At 41.1% G+C, this 13,076-nt stretch overlaps 1 long non-coding RNA gene across 1 annotated transcript; it reads left to right on the top strand.

Moving 5' to 3' along the window:
- The first annotated feature begins 11,442 nt into the window (after nucleotides 1–11,442).
- On the top strand, nucleotides 11,443–12,070 carry LOC146679752 (uncharacterized). The gene is made up of 2 exons (XR_014918520.1): nucleotides 11,443–11,791; nucleotides 11,895–12,070. It is a non-coding gene; the product is annotated as an uncharacterized LOC146679752 (long non-coding RNA).
- The last annotated feature ends 1,006 nt before the right edge of the window (nucleotides 12,071–13,076 follow it).

Here is a 13,076-nt window from a genome sequence, read left to right as displayed (position 1 = left end):
ATGAACAGTCCAACACCCATGAATGAAATTTAGAGGATTCAAAGAAATATTGATAAAAGTTCTCGGAGCTGCTGTGCAAATATTTTTAACTCACTATGGAAACTACTGGTTTCAAACTTTAAGCTTTTTTGCTGAAGCAGTTGTACAGAAATAATATTAAACTATAACAGTACTGATATACAGTGATCCCCTCAAAAATAAACACAGAGATATAAAACTTCTGTCCATTCTGCCATTAAAACGGTAAAATAGATCCACTGATCTGATTTTTTTACTGTTTATGAAGAATAAGCAAATATATTATAAGATGAGAGGTGAGAAAAAAAATCCTCAGAATCACTCGTTTGTATTCAAATGTCAGAGTTAGTGTTCATCTGTTCCTCTCCTACACGTCACTATAAAGTTTAATCTTGTAAAAGTCAGAGTTTGAGTTCATATTCACTGCAGTTTAGTACAATATCTACATGTTAACGTTTGTTTGTGCTAAACTGTTCATTTGTTCTGTTTCATAATAAAATATAGATATAAACATCTGTAACATCTGCACTTTAATATCTGGTATTTTGTACAGACAGAAGACAAAAGGTTTACTTTAGTATTAAAATATGAGTCCCGTACAAATCAAATATGTATATATAAAACTTTAAACTGATTTCTTTCAAACTTTTTTCCTCACCAGGAAAAAAGAAAAACTTTTTTCACGCCAAAGCTCAACATCTGACTTACTATTAATATAAAAACCGTGACTGAAGCATCTTTAAATGTTCCGATTTATTAACAGTGTTTTAAACTTAATACAGTAACTTTTGTTCAGTCTGAGAAATGTAAAACATGTTTTATCCTCCATCTTTGTTTCAGTGTGAACAGTCTGAGCGGACAGTTCGTGATATTTTTAACAGAGGCCGACCTGCTGAATCAAATTTGTTTTAAAAAGTCCTCTGCTGTCCCTCCACCTGCTGCCTCTGAACACAAAGGGTGAGAACTTTAAATTAACACTGTGGCAGATATGTAACCATCTTTAAATGATCTCACTGACTTACAGACAAATGAAGGAAGACATCTGTGGTGGCTGAAACCTCCACCCGAAACATATCCACAGACAGCAAGGTTGTTGTAGTTTTGTAATTTTTAATTAGTTTTTATTTGCATTTCTTTTTCACTTTGTGTTTTTAATTCTGTTTAGTTTCAGTTAGTTTCCACGGTGAGTTTGCTTGTTTCAGTTTATATTTGATTTTTTATTTATTATATATTTACGGGGTCAGAGGCTGGACTGACGTAGATTAATGTAGATTTTATGATAAAAACTGAACTTTTTGAAAGCAGTGACTCAGTCTTTTTTTTTAGCCAAACTAACAACACTAACAGGCCATTTCCTGTAAAATGTTAATCAGTTTTCCAAAATCATTTCATTGATCATTCTCAATAATTTAGTTTTAGTTTGTGTTTTTATTTCTACTTTAACTTTTTTCAGATCTAGCTGTAGTTCTAAGTTGAGTTTCAGTTTTCTGTGTTTTGTAACACTTCTTCCTGTTGGAGAGGAGCCAACAGTTTGTGACGCAGTATTTTTAAGACCGACATGTTGAACCTGTATCTAACACACATCTATACAAAGTATTCATTTACAAAGTGCGCTCTCTGTCTCCTGCTGTGCGTGTAAATAAAAACATCTGGAGCTCAGCGGCTCTCCGGTTGAGCTCAGGCCACATTCAGTGTGTTTAGTCTGATTCCCGGACTCTGATCACAAAAGCTCAGAAAATGGCGGAGACACTCGGCCTTGTTGGAAAACATTACACACTGACTTTAATGGAGAGACCGGAAATACAAACACACACAGTTTGTTGTGTGAAGAAATCAAACACGAGCTCAACAAACAGTAAAGTTCCTAAAGACAAACTGTTAAAGGAGGAAACAAAGCAAACTTACAGTTTCTTCACACACCAACAACAAGCTCCACTCCACACCTGGACACTAAAAAACGGACACACAGGTGAGCTGCTTCCTGGAAGGAGGCGGGACTCCACCTGAAACTCAGCTCTGTGTGTGCTGATGTGTTAACTTTAAAAATATGCCGTCTGACTGCTCAGACTGAGTCAGAGTAAAGTTCACATGCTGACGTGTGGAGACATGAAACCTTGTTGTAGCTGCAGGTGTGAACACACTGATCCCAGATCAGCTCTGCTGTATTTGTAACATGAACATTTCTGCTGCAAAGCTTCAAATGTTCAGCATGTTTCTCTGTTTCCAGTCTATAGATCCAGTCACACTTTCTACCTTCACCTGTGCAGTAAAGACTGAGAGCAGAGCTGAAAGCAAGCGTCCAATCAGTGAGCAGCATCAACACCTGAGCTTCATTCAGACTCTGTTATTGAAGATGTTGTTGGTACAAAGTTCATCTGCTGCTCACATGAATCCATGAAAGATTTATTTCACTGAATGTTTCTTCAAAGCTCATTTCAACCTGTTGAAGTCATGAATGAAAGTGCAGACTGAGAGTGGATCACATGATGTTTGAGGTGTGTCATGTGACATGTTCAGTATTGTCACACATGTCTAGATTGTCCCTGATATCATAACTGCTCAAACACTGATGATTATATTTGAAGAATTATTCCTGATGGCAGCAAAGTTTGAATGGAGCTCTCTGTCTGTGCTGATTTGTCGCCCTCTGGAGGTCAAAGCACAAACTGCATGATGTCACTGTAACCACCACAGAGACAGGAAGTGTTTTTATGACTGAAACACTGAAATGATGCTAACGGCTGTCGTTAGGCTCACTGACAGCAGTGCTGATGTGTTCATGTCAAACACTGGCTCAGGTCAGACTCCTTCATCCTTCTCCAGCGTGAGGCCGCCCTCAGACCCACAGGAGCTCTGACCTTTGACCTCCTGACCCTAACCATTTTAGTCTTGTTGCATCTGCAAATCCATCCAAACTGTAGCCGAGCAAAAGAAGCTGGAAGCTGTTCTATGAATGATGTTGTTGAAGGAGCTTGGAAAGAAAAGCGTCTGGACTTCTTTAAGTTGCTTGAAGAGGGACATGGACGTCTTAACACCCACTCACATCCTGGGACATTTGATCACAGGAAATCACATGATAGCGTGGGGCTAGATCTCACAATGGGTTCACCCAAAACCTTGGCTGATTGTGACCCACACCCGTTCTCACACCGTGGCTCGTGTGATTAGGTAGAGGATCAACAGGGGCTCCGTGTCCCTGAATTTAAACTGAATCTAAACACACCGTGCACAATGCCAAGTTAGATAATGGTTAAAAGAACAAGATAAGAATAAATAAAAAGATAAAATAAGGATAAAAAAGTAACTTAAAAAAATAAAATAAAAAGATAAATAACTGCAAATAAGTACAAATAAGTAACTGAAGACACGTGTGGTCTGCAGATGTCGATGAACATGGATGTACATGGAGTTTAATGTGCAAAATGAACTTAGTGTGCAAAGTGACCTGATGTGCAAACTGCAGTTTGAGGTCGGTCAGCTGTTCAGGAGTCTGATAGCAGTGGGGAAGATGGAGTTGTTGAGTCTGGATGTTCTACATTTCACACTTCTGAACCTTCGTCTCGAGGGCAGAGGTGTGTCTCTCCTCTGGACTCTGTGATGGTAGCTGCTCTGCAGAGAGGGCAGCGGGGTCCTGATGATCTTCTCCACAGTTGTTATCACTCTCCACAGGCGTTTGTGGTTTGCAGTAGTGCTGCCGTACCATGCAGTGATGCAGCTGTCAGGCTGCTCTCCACAGTGCAGCTGTAGAACCTGCTGAGGATCTTGGCCAACATACCAAATTTCCTCAGCCTCCTCAGGAAATACAGCAGCTGCTGAGCCTTCTTGAGCAGCTGTGTGAGTTTGAGTCCCTCACTGACTCAAACTCCTTCAGTGACACTTGCAGCCTTGCAGATTAGTTTGCTGATCCTGATTCATCTCTGGAGCTGATGCTGTCCCCCAGCAGACAACAACAACATAGATGCTCTCACTAGTCCACTTTACCCTCTAATCACATCTCTGACATCTGCAGGTTGCTCCATAGAGACTCTTGTGCAATGCCAGGTGTTTGTGTTTGTCTGTAGGTACACATTAGATATGACCATAGACGCACACACACAAGTGAACACAGCAGCACAGATGGTTTCCACCTGCTTCCCTCTTTCTTCACACAACTGTGAGGATGATGAAGAGGTTTCAGGACGAGGTGGTCAGCAAGCACAGGATAAAGCAGGGCCATGAAACTCTCTGGTGCAGCAGATGTTTAATCAGACTCAGCTTTAGGCTTCTTTTCCCACCTGGCAGCAAAGTAACAGCTTCACTAATGTGAACAGTCACAATGTTAAACGTTTCTATATCTTCATATATTTTTATCTGTTGATGCTGCAGAATAAAGTCTGTTAACAGAGTGCAGGATGTGTAGAGCAGGTCCAGCTCTCCCTTTACTGTGTCCACTTTCATCAGCCCCTGTGAAGTGACACAGAGTGCATGTGTGTCTGTCAGCTGTTGTTTGTTGTGAAGGATGGAACAAATGAACACACACTTTTAGAGAAATCTGAAAAAGCAACACGTACTTGGGCTCCTTCTGTGCTCGTCTTCATTAATGCTGATCTTTCTTTCCTGTTTGTTCTTTGGCACAAGCTTCAGTCTTTTCTCCCAGGGCTCCTTCACACTTAGAAACACACCTACATTCATTTATACACAAACATCATGAAACAAAGGCTTTGTAAAAGAGGACATGAGGTCCTCTCTGAACAGCACATTCATATCAAACACAGGACTGAACAGGATATACTGAGTCTGTGCTGTTTTCATTGTTACTTGCTGAGTATTTTTCCAGTGTTTGAAATGTGACTCAAGTCTGATTCTTCTACTGTGTGTGAACTCTAAGCAGCTGCATTAAACAGCTGCTTTTCAAACCAGGCTCAATCCTATGACTCTGTGAATGTAAACTTTTGTCACCTGCATGAATAACAATCCTTGATCTAGTCAGGACTGCAGTGCTCCTGTGATCCCAGCTTATAGATGGAGGCTAGCATGAGAGGCTCAGCAGCTAAAGCAGCACACCTGGGTCTCCCAGCCTATTAAAAGCAGCCCTTTGCTTCACCTGCTTCACTAAACATTATTATTATTATTTAAGCAGAGTGGTGTGATTGATGTAGGCATTGCTGTGTGACAGGAGGACTTTTCTTGAAACAGCTCGTGTGACGTGAGCTGACGTAAAAACAGTGATGTTAGCTTGATTCTCTTGGCTAAAACTATTTTAAAAAGAGGGTCAATCATGCAAATCTGCCAATAGAAGCCAAAGTTACAGCCCCTCAGAGTTTAAAGAGAAAAGGCCCGTTTCCAACACTCGGTTGTGCAAAGGGAAACAGGCCCACAGTGCCTGAGTGTGTGGGTAATTCTTCAAATAATATTCAAAAGCAAACATTTTTAAGCATGTAAATAAAATTCAATCATTTCTGCTCTTCAATACCTAAGAAATGAAAACTGGCAGATGGTCCCAAAATGTGAAACGCCTGGCTATCTGTGCATTTAGTGCTGCAAGTTTTCAGTGTTTACCTTCAGAAGCATAAATCTCTGCACAGATAATGTTCATATGTGGATTCCTGGTTTCTGCAGTTAATTGTGACCCAAAGCGTATTTTTAAAGTGGTTCCAGGCAATAAAGTCTAAAAATAAATACATCTACTTCCTTTTTCTGTGTTCCAGCCTCAGTGACTCTGACACAGTGCTGTAATATTTACACCTCTGATGAAAGCAGAGTTTGTAGTTGCAGAGAAATACTCGACTCATTTTGGGCATTTACGAGCAGGAACCTCAGAAAGCCCCTCGCTGCTTCACTGGTTAAGAAGCAAAGCAAACATTAGTTCACAGTGATGTTAATTAAGGCCCAAAGTTTAGGAACGAACGTCAGCACTTCACTAATGAATGTAATGCTGATTCATGTGCTTGTTTTGTAATGTGCATGTTGTGCGTTGCTGTTTCCCATATTCTTTGGCACTGATAGATGAAGAGTCTCAGGCAGGACCGAGGCTGCCAGCTGCTGACAGTGAGCAGGGAGAGAGCAGCAGAAGCTGGGCAAGAGCAGGGCACCTTCAGCCCCCTTCATCAGTCAGAAATCATTTGGGTGTCTGTGTGAAATGTCTGATTTTTAAAATCTTTTTGTAGACATATTTATTAAATGTTTAACAATTATATAGAAGAAAGACAATGTAAAGAACAAAACATGACAAAACAAAAATGAGTTGAAGTTATGAACTGTTTCTGAGAGACAAATAACACCAGGATCCTTTTTGTGTAGCTGACAGCTGGTAACTGTGCAGGGGCGGGTCTAGCAAAGTGTTGCCAGGGGGGCAGGTAGGGCATTAACAGGGAGAGGGGGGCACAAAGAAATACTTTTCTTTCTTGTTCTCATTTAAAATGTCTCACTTTTAATAAATAATTATCTGAATCTTACAACAAACGTTTCCATCTGATGTAAAATGTATAGAAATCCATTATTGTACATAGTCATTTTTTAGGGTCCCATCATAATTTCTTCAGAAGTAAGTACTGCATATGATGCCAGTGTTTCCCACATTTTCTAGATTCTGCACCAGTACTGTGTGTAAAATGCATCAAAAAGTCCGTTTGATTCTTTCTCAGCTGTCTTTCTGTCTCCTTTCACTTTTTAAAGGTTGCCATGTTAGAAAACATATTTTGCCCTGCCGTGCTGTTTATTGATGTGGCAAATGAAAGGTTTATGAAAATATATCTAAATCTGTCATCAGTAATCAGCAATGATCATGTCTCACCTCTAGTCTCTGTCTTAATGTCAGGTTTCCACCGTGTGTTGTAGATGTTCAGGAGGTTAACTCGACCAACAGTCTACTTCCTGTTTAGAATACCAGGACAGGGAGGATGGTGCAGGTTTAAGTTTATTAGACTGATGCATGTATACCAACAAGACAGCGTCCATCACTGTGACAACAGCGTTTGTTTTCATTCAAAGGCTTCATGGTTTTTCCTTTAATACCTGGGGGGCCGGTCTCCAGTCAAAATGCCCGCGACCATTTTTTGTCCCAGTCCAGCCCTGGTGTCAGATCTGCATGCAGTGTCAATGAGACGATCAACAACAGATCAGACAAAACACTCAGGCGGACACTCCTCTGTAGAAGGAAACATGGAAAGTGTGAGGTAATCAGTGCACAACATCACTTTGTATTTCAGGCTGTTTTTATATAGAACTTCAGCACCAATGTAAAAGTTCTGGTTTTAGGAAGATGAAGAACATTTTCAGGAAGGATGCCGTCTGCAAGCAGAGCTGCTTGAACCTCAGCGCTGAGGTCCAGACTACTTCCTGTGAAGCCACGTGATGTAAATCTGCTGCTGTAACTTCACAGTTTACTGAAGCTAAATGCAACGTTACCATATAATCTGTTTTCAACAAAGGTTTCACTCCGTCCGGTGTTGATGGAATGATTCAGGCCGTACTCGTCAGGCTTCCCGTCGACCACACGCATTTCAGTCACAAACCCCGTGACTGACAACAAGGGAAACAGCAGAAGAAAAGATGTGAAAAATACTGGATGATGATGATGGAGGATTAACCGCGGTGGCTAAACTGTTTCCTGTCTTTGTGGGCGTACTCACAGGGAAGTTTCCAGGCACGTCAGTCTTGGTGGCTAAAGTCTCCATTTTCCAACATGTATCGCTACAGGTGCAAAGACACAACATTAATCATCAGTGTAAATATTTTAATGCTGTCCAAACGGTGTTTGCTTTGTCTGTCCTCTCGCACTCACAGAGGAAACGAGGACGCCACCTTCAACCCATCTTCAGTTGGCTCAACCATGGCCGGACTTCCTGTTGGCTTTGTGACAGCAAACCACTTGAAATGAGAGCAAACTGCAGTCAAGCACCACTTACAGCAACCTGTGGACACGCAAATGGAAAGCACTGAGAATCATACAGAAGCATAAGAGCTGTTTATTGTAACACGTGTGTGTGTGTGTGTGTGTGTGTGTGTGTGTGTGTGTGTGTGTGTGTGTGCACATTAATAATACACTGATGTATGTTAGTTTGATTTATGCTATATCTGAGAAAACAACTGCAGAATTTTACATCAAAGTTTCCAAAGCTGATGTTTTGTTGTTCACTCTGTTTTATATTCATATAGTTTGTTGTTTTTAAATCAGTGGACAAAATAAATATTATCACACAAAATCCAGGGTGAAACATAACCAAATAACCTAAATGGTGAAGTCATTATAGAAGTACATGTTGCAAAGGTCAGCCTCCTGTATAGACTGCTAAACTGTCTGGGGGGGCCCTGCCTGTCCTCGTTGGATAAGCTCCACCCCTTTTCCATAAGACGGAGACATTTGTATGAAAATAGATGGGCAGTAAAATAAAAAATAAAAAATATTATGGATGACTCTGTAAATCAAAGTCGGCCTGAGGCAGAAGCAGAAACCATGAGGAGCACAGCACCACTCCCAGAAGGGCACGAAGTGAAGCCATAGCTGCTGAAGAGTGAAGACGTGATGATGGAGGAGATCACAGATGAAGATCTGCTGCCTGCTGACTCTTTATATAGAAGAGTGAGACTATCTCCCCACCAGCAGCTGCACTTATACAAACCCCAGGTGCTGGGATGGCTTTGAACATGTGACATTTTCTGCAAACACATGGACAGTTTCATAAGCACAAAGATTATTCCTGCAGCGGCAGAATTGTATCCACTGTGTGAGAGGTGAACGTCAGACAGTTCTTAGAAAATGTAGTTTCTCTTTAAGCTTTTAACGTCTCTTTTACCCCCATTTGTCTAAAACTACTTGACAGCCCTTCATGTCAGAGGTTTATTACCTGTGCAGGATGGAGCACATGGTCTCAGTCAGGCTGGACACGATCACTCCTACAGGAAGTAAATGTGATTTTATTTCACCTGTGAAATGATGAAAAACAGCAGAATAGCTCACGCTAACAAACGGGTGTTGAAATGTTTCATTTTCTGCTGTTTCACAGGTCAAAAAGGGCGTCGAAGCAAACTGAAGCTGAGCTGCTGCTGCTGTTGTAGTGCAGCATCTGCTGTGTGCTTCATCAGAGAACCTTCTGTACACAGCAGACAGAGGCTGCTGCCACTGAAGTCCATCTGCTAGAGAGCTTTAAACACTGGTTATTGAAGTGGCTTTGATGATACTGATACACAGTCTTTGCTGCTGTCACAGGACAGGGATCCACCAGGGAGTAGTTGTCAGGATAAAGAGCCTTCGCTTCTCTAAATATAAACTGGATACTTGTAGGAAACTTTGGGAAGCAGCATTTTTCCTCATATCGTCTAAACTGAAGTTAGCTCAGGTGCTTCTTCCATACTTGCTCTGCAGAAAGCCAAAGAGTTTGGAGCTCTGCAAACATTTGCAGCACAGCTGGATGTTTGTAACTTTGGTCACCTCTGTATCATCCCTCAGATTCTTTCTGCACAGCTTTGAAACCACGACAGCACGAGTGATGCTGAGGAGACGTCCAGTTTAAACAGACCTTTATTCCTGGAACACAAACACATGAAGTGATGCTGCTAAAGAAGAACATTTAATCGCACTAATGAATCAAGCATCTGTTTGTCTGTCAGTCTGTCAACAGTTCCTCTGATCGACTTCAGACTTGGTGGGTGTTTTGTTTTTGCAGCGGTCAAAGTCGATCAGCGTGTTGCTTTGTCTGCTGTAAATCTGCCTGTACAAAGGGAAACATGCATGTTTTAGATGCAAACTCACAACATGGCTGCATTTTTGTGATTATGTGTATTTTATATTGATTTATTCTATTATGTTTTGTATATGAATCTTTACAAGTGTGTCGATACAAAGGCTTGATTAAAACAAAGGTCTCAGCTGTGCTGTTAGGGATGCACTCATATTTGTTTCAAATGTAATAAATCAAAGGATTTCAGGCTTTTCATCCTTTTTATTTGTTTGGTTCTAACAGCAGCTGGATAAAAACATGCAGGTGATGAATATAATTGTGTGATATTATGAGCATTGTGAATAAAGAAAGAGCAGAGATAGTAAAAAGGAAACAGGTGATGGACGTGAGATTTTCAGAACAAAAGCTCCTCAGTGAGACGATCACCTGGACACAAGGTCAGGCAGCTGGGACTCATCTAGAGAGCAAAATGGAAAAGTGATCTGTGCAGAACATCACTGTTGATTGCAGTTATTTACATCAGACTTCTTCTCTGAGATAAGAGCACCATTTGTGGGAAAGATGACAGTATTTCCAGGCTGGATGCTGTTTGCAGGGAGAACTGAATGAAAGTCTCCTGCACCTCAGCGCTGAGGTCCACACCTGTGAACACAGATGAGGTCAATCTGCTGCAGCACGTAGAGCTTTACTGATCAGCAGGTTCAAAGGATTCAGCAGAGCGTAGAGTCAGAGCTAAATGCCACATCACCATAGAGTTTGTTAACAACAGCTTTCTTTGCCCTTTGTCTCGATGGACTGAATCAGGGATACTCGTCATACTTCACCTCAACCACGTCACTGAGAGACCCCAGCCTGACACAGCAGCAGAGATGATGAAAGCAGAAACAGCAAACAGATGCTTCAGTTGTGTTTCTCTCTGTGTGTGCGCTCACGCCCACTTGTGTGTGTGAACTTTCCACGTACCTCAGCTTGTTTCTCCAACATGAGCCATCAGGGCTGAAAAACATCACTAACACATGAATTCTTTCTCTTTTTGTTATCACCTGTGATCATGTGTCTCATGTTTCTGTCATTCACCAGTTCTTGTATAGTTACGTGTAACTAGACTTCTGTGGGACGTAAATGATTGTTTTGTATGCAGATCTGTACAAAGGATGTAAACACTTGATTACAAAGGAGATCTCAGCTGTGTTGTTGTGGATGGACTTAACGTATTTGTTAAAAAAGAGAATAAAGCAAAGTGTTTTAGCTGTTTGGGAGTTTTTGTTTGATTCGATTCAGTTTTATTTCTATGGAGTCAAATAATAAGAAAGGCTCTAGAACAGCCCTGAGTTTGTCCAGGTGACACTCCTCTGAAGAACAAAGACAAAGAGGAAGAAGGGGATTCGTTTTCAAGTCTTGTTTCTTTCAAAATAAAAGCTGAAATGTTTTGGAAGCATGATAATATTTCAGCCAGGATGCCGTCTCCAAGGAGACCTGCACCTCAGCGCTGAGCTCCACATCACGCCCTGTGAAAGCACAGATATAAATCTGCTGCAGTGAGAAGAACTTTACCCAACACAAGTGTAGAAGTAGACATTTGACTTTACCTACAACCTGTTAACAACAAAGCTTTCATTGCCTCTGTTGTTGATGTCATGTAGGACTAATCATACTTCACATCAGCCATGCACACGTCAGAGGATCTCCAGGCTTTCAGTAATAAAGCCAAGCAGATGATGTGAACATAGCAGTAGTAAAATATGCATCATAATCAGCCGTATGTGTCGACTATGTGGCACCTCAGTCTTGTTGGCATGAAGAAAAGTTGTGTAACATGTAGCATAAGGGCTGCAAAGACATCATGTAGACAGCAGTCGTCTGTTAGTCGTAACGTATCTCCTGTTAAAGAGTTAAATGTGCGTTCTCCATCTCTGTCCTCTCACAGCTCGCCGTACACCAACTCCAGCTGTGGTAACCATGGCTGTGCCCATCAACACGCTGAAGCTGAGACGCCACCCGTCACTATGGCGACTCCAATAGGGTTACCTGTCAGCTGTGGACGCATGAAAGGAAAACAGCAGAAACACAGACATGTTTACTGGAACATTTCCTATTGACAGCTTTATGGAAAAGTGGGTTTAAACACTTTTCTGTGTTTTATTTTGTTTATTTATGGATTTATTGTGAAAGGAATTTCAAAGGTTTAATTTGACCTTTCCCCTGTTTTTCATACAGACTGGAGACGAATGGATGGTGCTTTCTTTGTTTGTCTAAAGATAATGAATAAAACTCTACACACATCTTAAACCACCCTCCTTTCTATATATTTTGTTATATAAATGGAAAGTATATAAGACACAAACTGAGCTTATATGATACTAAGGACCCTGGAGGTCAGTCCACCTTTATAATTCAGCACAGCCTGGAGTCTCTTAGTCAAGCTTGTTTGTGTTTTCTGTGAGGAAGTTTTCAGCAGCAGCTCTTTTCTTGGATGTTGGTTCCCTTTGTTTCCATCCTCTGTTAAGATGTTTCAGTAATGTTGAGGTCTGGGGAGGCCAATCCATGGCTGACGTCCTGTGATGCTGCATTAGCAGTTTGTTCATAGTGAAAAATGAAGCCACTGCCAATCAGACATTTGCACAGTGGATCAACTTCTGATGGTACTGTCCTGAATTCCACACCTATAATATGTTTGCACATTCTGATGAATATGTGCAGCTGATTTTCAGTCCAGTTCCTGTGTGACAGACGCCAGTCTTTCTGCCTGTGTCCTTCCTTAACAATAGAGCCATCCTTCCACTGAGACTGTTTCTGATGAGGCTTCACTGAGCAGTAGATGGATCCCTCAGCTCATCTAATCGTCCTATTTCTAACACATGACTGTCAGAAACTGTTAATCTGCTGCAGCTCTTTAACTCCTCCACTTCTTTTTTTGTAATCTCTTAGTTTCCTCATCTTTTAAGGTGGCACTGCACACCAGATCCAAAGTCAACATGCTGTTATATAATGGAGTTGAACCTGTAATGGAGTTTGATTTAAACCAATCAGCAATTAAGTGAATGATGATGAGCAAAGATGGTGGAGGTGGTGGATGAAGACCCGGACAGCTGTGGTTGGCTCCTCGTATAGAGCAGAGTGAGGTTGTGTTTGCACATTATTATAAAACCATGTTCACCATATATTTTAGCTGCAGACAATAACATGATTTCTTTGCTGTGGTGATTTTATTCCACTTTGGTAAAATGGGAAACCATCATTTCTTGCTGTAATTCACACATTATTCCAAGAGCCTCAACACAAGCCTTGTAGTCCGACCATATATAGACAAATCAATAGTTGTGTTTGTAACAGCTCATGAACATGAATCGTTCCACATTACTTTAAAATCATTGCAAACTAAACTGGAATAAATGAGTG

This window comes from Copadichromis virginalis, unplaced genomic scaffold (genome assembly GCF_057382275.1).
Source record: "Copadichromis virginalis isolate Kocher_CV1m ecotype Utaka unplaced genomic scaffold, C_Virginalis_male_GT1.1 unmapped_scaffold_1, whole genome shotgun sequence".
In the NCBI taxonomy this organism is placed as follows: Eukaryota; Metazoa; Chordata; class Actinopteri; order Cichliformes; family Cichlidae; genus Copadichromis; species Copadichromis virginalis.
Note: the sequence above shows the minus strand (reverse complement) of the source record. Positions and strands in the feature narration are given on the sequence as shown.